At 37.8% G+C, this 9,407-nt stretch overlaps 1 long non-coding RNA gene across 1 annotated transcript; it reads right to left on the bottom strand.

Moving 5' to 3' along the window:
* Positions 1-5,230: 5,230 nt before the first annotated feature.
* LOC111886838 (uncharacterized) lies at positions 5,231-9,141 on the bottom strand. Its single transcript, XR_002848568.2, has 2 exons — positions 8,640-9,141; positions 5,231-5,411 (listed from the first exon to the last, which is right to left on the bottom strand). It is a non-coding gene; the product is annotated as an uncharacterized LOC111886838 (long non-coding RNA).
* Positions 9,142-9,407: the final 266 nt, after the last annotated feature.

Below are 9,407 nucleotides of genomic sequence, written 5' to 3'. Positions count from 1 at the left end.
GGGAAGAGACAAAATTGGTGCACTGCACAACAATTGTTTCAATTTTTGGAACGCAGACTCTTGGTTGTCTCTCTAATCAAACTTTTTTTTGTTTTGGGTTAGGTTAGTGAGATTTTGGCTATTTTGGAGAAGTTCTCGATGAGTCTCCGATAGTAGCCCGAGCGCTATAGGAATCGGCGTACTTCAGTTGGTGTTGTTTGTGCTTTCCAATCCTTAACCGCTTTGATCTTTGTGGGATTCACACAAATCCCTTTACTGCTGACCACATGGCCGAGGAAATGCACTTCGTTAAACCATAACTCACATTTAGAAGATTTTGCATATAGTTTCTCTTTTCATAACAGTTCCAGGATTAAACGCAAGTGTTAGCCATGTTCTTCCTTGGTTCATGAATATATCAATATATTATCAATGAAAACGATCACGAATTTATCCAAGTAGGGTTTACACACCTAATTCATAAGGTCCATGGATATGGCCGGCACGTTGTTTGGTCCAAATGGCATAACTAGAAACTTGTAGTAACCCTATCGAGTCCTGAATGTCGTCTTTGGGATATTTGCTTCTTGAACTCTGAGTTGATGGTAACTAGATCTTAGTTCGGTCATCGAGTAGTAGCAGGATCCTTGAAGTTGGTCGAACAGGTCATCGATCCTTGGGAGTGGATATTCGTTATTGATAGTGAGCTTGTTCAACTGTCGATAGTCAATGCACATCCTGAACGACCCATCCTTCTTTTTGAAAAACTATACTGGAGATCCCCATGCAGAGAAGCTTGGCTGGATAAAGCCTTTGTCAATAAGTTCTTGGAGTTGAATGGATAGTTCTTGCATTTTTTATGGAGCCACACGATAAGGAGATTGTGCCACTAGTGTTGCGCCCAGGATTAGGTCGATTTAGAATTCGACCTGTCTTATTGGAGCTAATCTAGGTAGATCTTTTGGAAATACGTTCGGGTTATCATAAACTTGTGGTATGTCTTTGATTTCCATACTCTTGTATTGCATATCCACCACGTGGGCTAAAAAGGTGAAGCATCTCTTCTGCAAGTACTTCCTTGCCTTCATGCAAGTGATGACTCTTAGGTTCTTCCATGATATATCCCTATAAATTACAAGGGATTCTTTGTTAGGTGAAGGTAATCGGACGAATTTTTGATAACATAGAATCTCCACTCGTTGAAGTGATAACCAATCCATTCTGATAATCACATCGAAACTTCCAATGGTCATAAGCATTAAGTCGACATACAAGGCGTGGTTATTTACGGTGAGAAGGCAATTAGTGAGTATATGTAAGGTGCTTTCTATTTGACCATTTGATACTTCTACGGTGTAAACTTCATTCATTTTTCATAATTTATGATTTATCATTCTTCTAAAACTATGGGAAATAAAGCTTCTATCGGAACCAGCGTCAAATAATACGGAAGCATAAATATTGTTGATTGGAAACATACCAGTAACCAAAGTTGGTTCCTAGCGTGCATCTCCCTTACCTATCATGAATGTCCTTTCTTTACCATCTTGGTTCTTCAGTTGAGGGAAATCTTTCTAAAATTGCCCTGGTTGGTTTCATTTGAAGCAACTTCAGCTTCCTCCTGCAGCAATGGTTGAGGTTGTGTGGTTCGGGGCCTTTATGCAAAACTTAGCGGTGTGATCCCTTAATTTGCAAATGTTGTAGATCAAGCAATTTCCAGCATGGTGGAAGTTGAACATAGTAGAGTGGGGTATGGTTCCAGAATAGGGATTTACTGGAGTAGGAGTGTTTGTGATTGTAGAATATACAGTCACAAGTTTTGGATTGGTCTTGCGATGCTTGAATTTCCCTTTCGGCTTTCCATGGAACTTCCTCTTTGTACTACCAGCTTGGTTCTTCTCTTTTGGCGGGGTCATGGTACATATACATTGCTCAATCAACTAATAGGCCAATTGCTTAGCACTATCGAAAGTTAAGGGCCAGGATGCAGTAACCAGACCTTGAACTGGTGAAGCCAGTCCCCAGATGTACATTTCCATCTTTTTATCTTCTAGGGTCACCATTCCTAGTCAATTGTTAGCAAGGTCATTGAATCGGGAGGTATAAGCAGCCACCTCCAATCCTTTCATTGTAAGTTTCCAAAGCTCCTACTCCAGAGCCTAGACTTCCTGTCGTAGGTAGTATTACTTGATCATCATCTGCTTCAGAGGTTCCTGACCCATGGCATAGGCTTCATCAATCTGCATGCACTTATCATGGTTATTCCACCAATTCAAGGCAGAATCCATCAGTGTAAAGGTTGAGTATTTCACTCGGCAGTCCTTAGTGTAAGCACTGATGCAAAAAATTGCTTCTATCTTTTCTATCTGGCAGGATAGACCAACGACTCCTTCCGTGCCATAGCAAGATCGGGGTTTCCAACCCATAAAATCATTGGATGAACAAGGCCTTAGATTGTTTTGGTTTGATACTAGAGTGCCGCCACCATTTCTACTATTCTCGATGTTATCATTTCAGGGAGCCTCATATGCGGCTAAGGCTATAGAAATCCCTTGTGCAAGTAGGGTCTGCATTAGAGAAGGATCCACTTGATGGTGGGTTGCATTAGTTGTGTCTGGATCTCATCCGGGGTTTGGAGTTTCTACCGAAGTTTGAGTTACTACTGGAGCACTTCCTCGATTGCCTTGGGGAGTTGGTGGTGGACAAACTCGTGGACTTTTTCGTGGATGCATCATCCTAATATATTTTATATGGATACATTAAGTTGTTTTACACCATGTAGTCATAAACAAGTATTTTTTGAAATGATGTATTTGTGCAACTTGTTCCCAAAACCTTACAGATTTCCAAGTCATAAAGTGAGGGTTTCAACTGATGTTTTTCAATCGAGTAATGATAGTATGTAACAAGAAACACAAATAATAACTTTCACATTCAAAAAATACTGAAAGTAGTTTCACATATTATAACTTCTTGTTTCCAGTTACAAAGGTACCAACCATATAAGGTTAGAAATGGAAAAGTTTTAAAAATAACATTTTCAATTTTGGTAGTGATAAACACTTCCAAAAACAAAAGCTATTCCTCGAAACTTCTAACCCTAACCTAGGGCACAAGCGGCCCTAGATGAAGCGTATATTTCCAATATCGTGAAATCATATAGAGGACCAATTCCTTGAACTGCTCCTCGATCTGACGTCGCTCTTTCGTGGCAAAAACCGCTCAGCACTCATCCGTTTCCATCCGATTCTCGACGATCTGGGTCCTATAAGCTAGTGCTCTATAATGAGCACTCATAGTGTTCGCCTCGGTGAGGCTAGTACCTATACGATGATATAGTATCTGAATGGCCATGGTGTCCTCTTTCTTCTCTTCCTCGAGTCTTTCGACTTGCTGCTCTAGTGAAGTGGATACTGAACCTCAGATGAGGTTCTCCAAGGATTCGACTCTATCAGATAGCCAGTCATCCTAAGTCATAAGGTAGGGTATCAGATCATTCTTAGGGTCATCCCTGAGTGGTGCATGTGGAAGAGCATGTGAAGACTCACCTATCTCGTACCAGGGAGGAAGGTCAGCTCTACTTGCAGAGGATGTCGGGGAGCCAAGAAGGCTCATAGGGCTTGGTCTGTTTCTCCAACTGACAACAAGTGGGTCGGGAAACATGTGCAATAGGGTCCAAGTGTTATATATGAGGAATGCTCATCCTCGGGGTCCTCATTAAGGAATGACCCTTCCCATTAAGGAGATATGGCTGATAGTGTGGCCTGGGAGGAGAGGATGGTGGGGTAGGAGGGGAAGGTTCCTCACTGGTAACGCCCTCCTCATCTTCGATGGGGCCGTCATCATTAATCTCTTATACATCCTGAAGTATGCCCACATCGCCAGACTCTACAACCTCTTCTACGTCGTCGTCCTCCTCATCCTCTGATGGGTCTTCTTCCTCTGAGAGGTCTGAAGGGGCGACTAGACAATCTTGGGGGAAATATGGATCCTCGGCTAGGTGTATTGGAACCTCGTATAGCTCATCGGGATCTGCTGTCTCCATCCAAGATGGACGGTCGTTGGGTGTATCTTCCAACTACATAAATTCGTTTTAATTGTGTTAGTAAAATTTTAAATGTATAAGTGTTTTAAAACTGTATAAATATTTTCAGGTTGGTACAAATGTTCTAAGGTTCTGGTATCTTCAACGAATCTTGAGAACATTCTTCAACTTCTAAAACTCTCAACCATTGTAGTCTGTCAAACTCCTTGCTCAAGGTTGGTTGTGCACCGGCTCGACCATAAATAACATAGGTGCATGTTCCAAGTTTATTTGTTGTATGGATTATGTAGGGTACTAACATTATTTGAGGCGTTTGACCTAATGAGTTGACTTGGTAGTTTTAGTCGAATGGATGTTTAGAATTTTATTAAGTGTTCTCATCGCGAGTCAGAGTATATATATATATATATATATATATATATATATATATATATATATATATATATGTAACTTTTATATATTAGTGTTTGTGAGGTTTGTAACATTATTAAAATTTTTTGTACTCCAAGCAAGTGAATTAGGGTTTCCTAGTTAAAACCATAAGGATCCTACACTATAAATAGAACCCCTAGCACTCTCAAAATCGGCCAATGCTTCCAAGAAGAAACCCTAGCCGATTTTTAGTGCCTCCTAGCCTCTCTTTCATAATCTTCTATCGCTCTTGGTGTTTGTGACTTATTAGAGGTATCGCATTTGAGGTGCTAAGCTCTTAAAAGGTCAAGATCCACAATCTACAACAAAGAGGTATTCATTTAACTTGTTTTATGTTCCAAATCTCAAAATTGTATGCTAGTTAGGGTTTATGCTTTGGATAATTAAAATTGCATGTATAACTTGAGAAAACCTAGATCCAAAGCATTAGGGTTGTATGTGCACCATAGGAATGTTATAGTTCTCAAAACCCATTAGAAACATTGGAGGGAAATACCATTTGGGCAATTAAGTCATTTTGAAATCCAGCATCCCTATGCAGCCCTTCAAACTAGATTCCATGTACCTTACGTAGTCAAGAAGTAGTGTGATTAATAATAATACTTGTATTAGGAGCTTGTTGCTATACTTGTATTCCTCTTTTGAGGATACATGTTCTCTGTGGCCAATTTAGCTTTGATACCAATTTGTTACACCCCCGGCCGAGGCGATGGAACATGTCCGGCTGTGCGACTAAATTTATGTATCATAGGTAACTTGAAGATATAGCACAAGTACAACAAAAAACAAAACAACATTTATATTCCATCTTTAAGTTTGAATACATGGTTCTTATAGATAATCATAATAATACATTAATTAGCATAACGGGTAGGTATACATAACAAAAACTAGTAAACTAGATCGCCTGAAATCCATGATTATCCGTCTTCTGAATTCTTGAATTACTAATTCCCTGAGAATACATGTAGTTTTGAGGGTCAACACAATGTTGGTGAGAGTTACAGGTTTTTTTCCTAACAGTAGTATGATACTTTTAAAAATGTTCAAAAAATATTTTCTTTGTAAGTAGAAAAAATTGCAAGAATGGTCCCCGATGTATGTCAAAACTAGCAACTTTGGTCCAAAATGGGTTTAGCTCGCAAGGATGGTCCAATAGTTTCGTTTTGTTGCGAGTTTGGTCCAATTTCCTATGAACTTTTTTTATAATGATGGATTTGCCCCTTATTATTTTATTTTCCATTTTTTTATTATAACAATTAAAAAATAATTAATAATATAATACACACACACACTCTCTCTCTCTCTCTCCACCGTATTCCCCCACATTTATTTTTCTTTTTACCCAAGAACAGTTCATCTTCTTCATCTATTCCTTCTTAATCAAGATGGGTTTGTGCATAGCAGATTATGGTGTTCTTGGATCTAAAAAACCCATAAAGCAATGATGAAAACCTAGGAAATCGACTTCATGGATGTTTCTGAAAATTACTGAAAAATAACGAGGGGTGAGTTTCTGAAAATCAACTCCATGGATATTTCCAAGGTGGGATTTTTTTGGATATCTAATCCATGTCACGGCCACTCGTGGCCATCATCAATGTATCTCTGTTTGATGGCATTCATCAGCTGCCTAGCAGCCCCATGAAGATCTGAAAGAGCACCACCACAGTTGTCCTTTTCTGATTATCCCTTTCACCATCGATCTGAAACCCTTGTCGGTGTTTCAAGACCCTTCGCCACCACCTGAATCGATTTCTACTATGAAACCTAAACCTAAACTTGAATCATTTCATCGCCCCTAAAAATCATTGTCAGATCTGAAGACGAAATGATGGAGGATAAAACATATCGGAGATGCTGCCTCGCTAGAGTTTCGTGTGTTTTTGTATTTAGGGTTTCATCCGCCACCCTTCTAGTTTTTAGGGTTTCAGCCGTCGTTTAGGGTTCCAGATGAAAATCCTCATGTCGAAGAAGAAGATTTATAATCCTTAACCATCATCGAGATCTGAACATTTAGAGTTTTCTTGTCGTCTCCCCTTGATGCTCATTAGATCTTGAAGACGGTGTCGCTAGAGGAGAGACACGATGGACGACCCAACAGATCTTGAAGACTGAAAATGAGAGAATTCACGTGTTCAAATGACGATTGATACTCCGCCTCACATCCCAAATATGCAGATCTTTGTATCTTTGTGTGTATATTTGGGGTTCCATTCTAAACCACTGAACTCGATCTCTTTCATGGTTACAAGTTTAGGATTTAGGAAATTCATATTTTTTTATGAGTTCTTGTATGCTACATTTTTTATTATTTTTTTTGAGTTTATATATAGAGAGAGAGAGAGAGATTTTATTTTTGCTTTATTTTTAATTGTTTTTTTAATTGTTGTAATAAAAGAAAAATGGAAAATAAAATAATAAGGGGTAAACCCATAATTATAAAAAAGTCCATAGGAAATTGGACTAAACTCGCAACAAAATGAAACTATTGGACCATCCTTGCGAGCCAAACCCATTTTGGACCAAAGTTGCTAGTTTTGACATACCACGTGGACCATTCTTGCAATTTTGTCTTGTAAGTATAACCATACTTAAAATAGCGTTTGTAAAGGATCTTTGAATAAGCTTTGAAAACCCAAGTGTCTCTTTTCATAAGTATATCCATACTTCAAATAGTTTTGAAAACAACCAAGCTCATGGTTTGTAGTAAAAGAGAGAAATTCTAGTTAATGATTATAGTGAGTCCTATAATCGAGTCATGTGACTAAGTGTACCCCCTAAAACACTTCATTGAAAATCGTAGTAACGATAGTAAATAGTTATCACCTGCTTTGATTGATCGGTCGAGGTTGCAAATAACAACCACAGGTGGGGATATCAACCCCATATAGATATATACATATGTATCTTGATCCGAAGATTTAACAATTATAGTTGTGTGGGTATGCTAAGTGTTTAGACTTAGCTAATAAATATAGTCTCACTAAAAATCTCTTAACTAAGGTAGACGAATAACTCTCAGCCCTAACTTGTAAGTGGATAAGTTGCTAGGCATAATGTATTGTATAGAGTTTATATCAGCCGAGCATGACTGGTATGCATGTATAGTATAAGACACTAGATTTTATAACAAAGAATCTTTCTTGTAAATACTTTGTAAATATACATGTATAGTTTAAATCCCTATGAATACTACAAAGCTCTATGACATAATATTAATGACATACAATGTCACACAAAATCATAGAGTTTTGTAGTAATAGGCATATGTTATTTTTATAGTTGTATCATTTTTAACAAAATAACATACAGAAATATTGACGTTTGAAACTAGTTTATGTGTTTATAACATATAAATGTCAAACCAATATTCTCTAACTAGTTATAGTTTTTACTAAAAATAATAATATTTTATGTATATTTTTGTATAAACATGTATAATTTAGCACATATATTTTCCCCCAAAGCATATAAAAATATAAAAGAGGGTCCGTAACACTCACCTTAACATATAGTTGTTCATTTGTTTCAAGAGTTTGACGTGAGAAACCGAAATGTGTCGTTTCTAAAACGAACCACCGAGATTAATTTAGTTGCCTAATAAATTGAAGGGAAATTTTGGTTCAAATTAATAAGTTGGGGGTTGTTTGGTAATTTAACCAAATTATAGGGTTGAGTTGTTAAAATAAATAAATTAAATGGGACCGATTTTGTTAAAAATAAACCATAGAATGGACTAACATGGTTTATTTTAAACCTAAGTTTGAGTTTTGGATTTATTTTGTGAAGACTTTCAAAGAAGGGTTGTTTTATTTATTCTGAAATGAAATTTGGAGACTTTTGGACTCAGTTGTAAAGAATTTCAAAAGAGGGGCATTTGCAATTAAATTGAAACGAGAGTTTGGGTAATTTGGACTTATTTTGGAAGACAATTTCAAAGAATGGTGGAATTTAATTATTTAAAATTGAAGTTTGAGGACTTTGGACTTGATTTGTAAGGGATTTCAAGAAGGTGGTGGGTTTTAAATATTTAAAAATGAAATTTGAGCAGGAGGTGATCACCTCCTATGTTCGACGAGTTTATGCAAACCAAAAAAATGATCAGGTCTTTGTCATGGCTACTTGCGATCGACACAACACACAAAAATAATAATAACGAAGCTGGAGGTGGAGTACTCACCAGCAACAGCAGTAGTAGAACAGTGGCGGTGGATGGGTGACAGTGAGGAAGTCTGGTGGTGGCAGGAGGACGCCAGTAGCCTCCTTCTGCCAGTTTTTCTGCTTTTGTTTGACGAAGATGAATGGAGGGGAGGAGAGAAGGGAATTGGATTGTGATGGAGGTGGTGTTGGGTGGTGATTTTGATCAAAAGATATGGAAATGGTTGTGGAGTATGGTGGAGTTATGGTGGTGTGTGGTGGTGCTTATGAACCAAGAATAAGAGAGAGGTTGTGGCTAAATTTGTGTGGTGAATTGATGAAGATTAAGCCTCTATTTATAGTTGGAGAATCCTTCTCATTAGCCTCGAGCTCCATGCTCATTCATCCAATCCCACACTCCAAAGAAGCCATGATTGTACCTTTGGTAGAAGAGTATGGGTAAGAAGCTAAGGTGAAGGAAGAGAGGGATAAGGGTAGGGATGTGAGGAGGGGGGAGGAGAGAGTCAAAGAAATCTAATTTTTGAGTCTTGCCAACAAATGTGGACTCCACAATGATGTCACAATTCTTTTAATTGCCCATAACAATTTTAATTTGGTGTATCAAGATTTTAATTTGGTGTATCAAGATCCTGATGTGAAATAATTTTTCTGAAGGTGTCTTTAGAAAGAGCCAAGTTCAAGGATTCCAAAAATCCGAATGGATTAATTTTTCGAGTTATAGAACTTTGGGAAATAGCGTTTAAACTTTTACATCTAAATGACCCGAAACGCTCGATTTTTAGACTTTTGT

The sequence above is a fragment of the Lactuca sativa genome, chromosome 4 (assembly GCF_002870075.4).
Source record: "Lactuca sativa cultivar Salinas chromosome 4, Lsat_Salinas_v11, whole genome shotgun sequence".
NCBI classification, from domain to species: Eukaryota; Viridiplantae; Streptophyta; class Magnoliopsida; order Asterales; family Asteraceae; genus Lactuca; species Lactuca sativa.
Note: the sequence above shows the minus strand (reverse complement) of the source record. Positions and strands in the feature narration are given on the sequence as shown.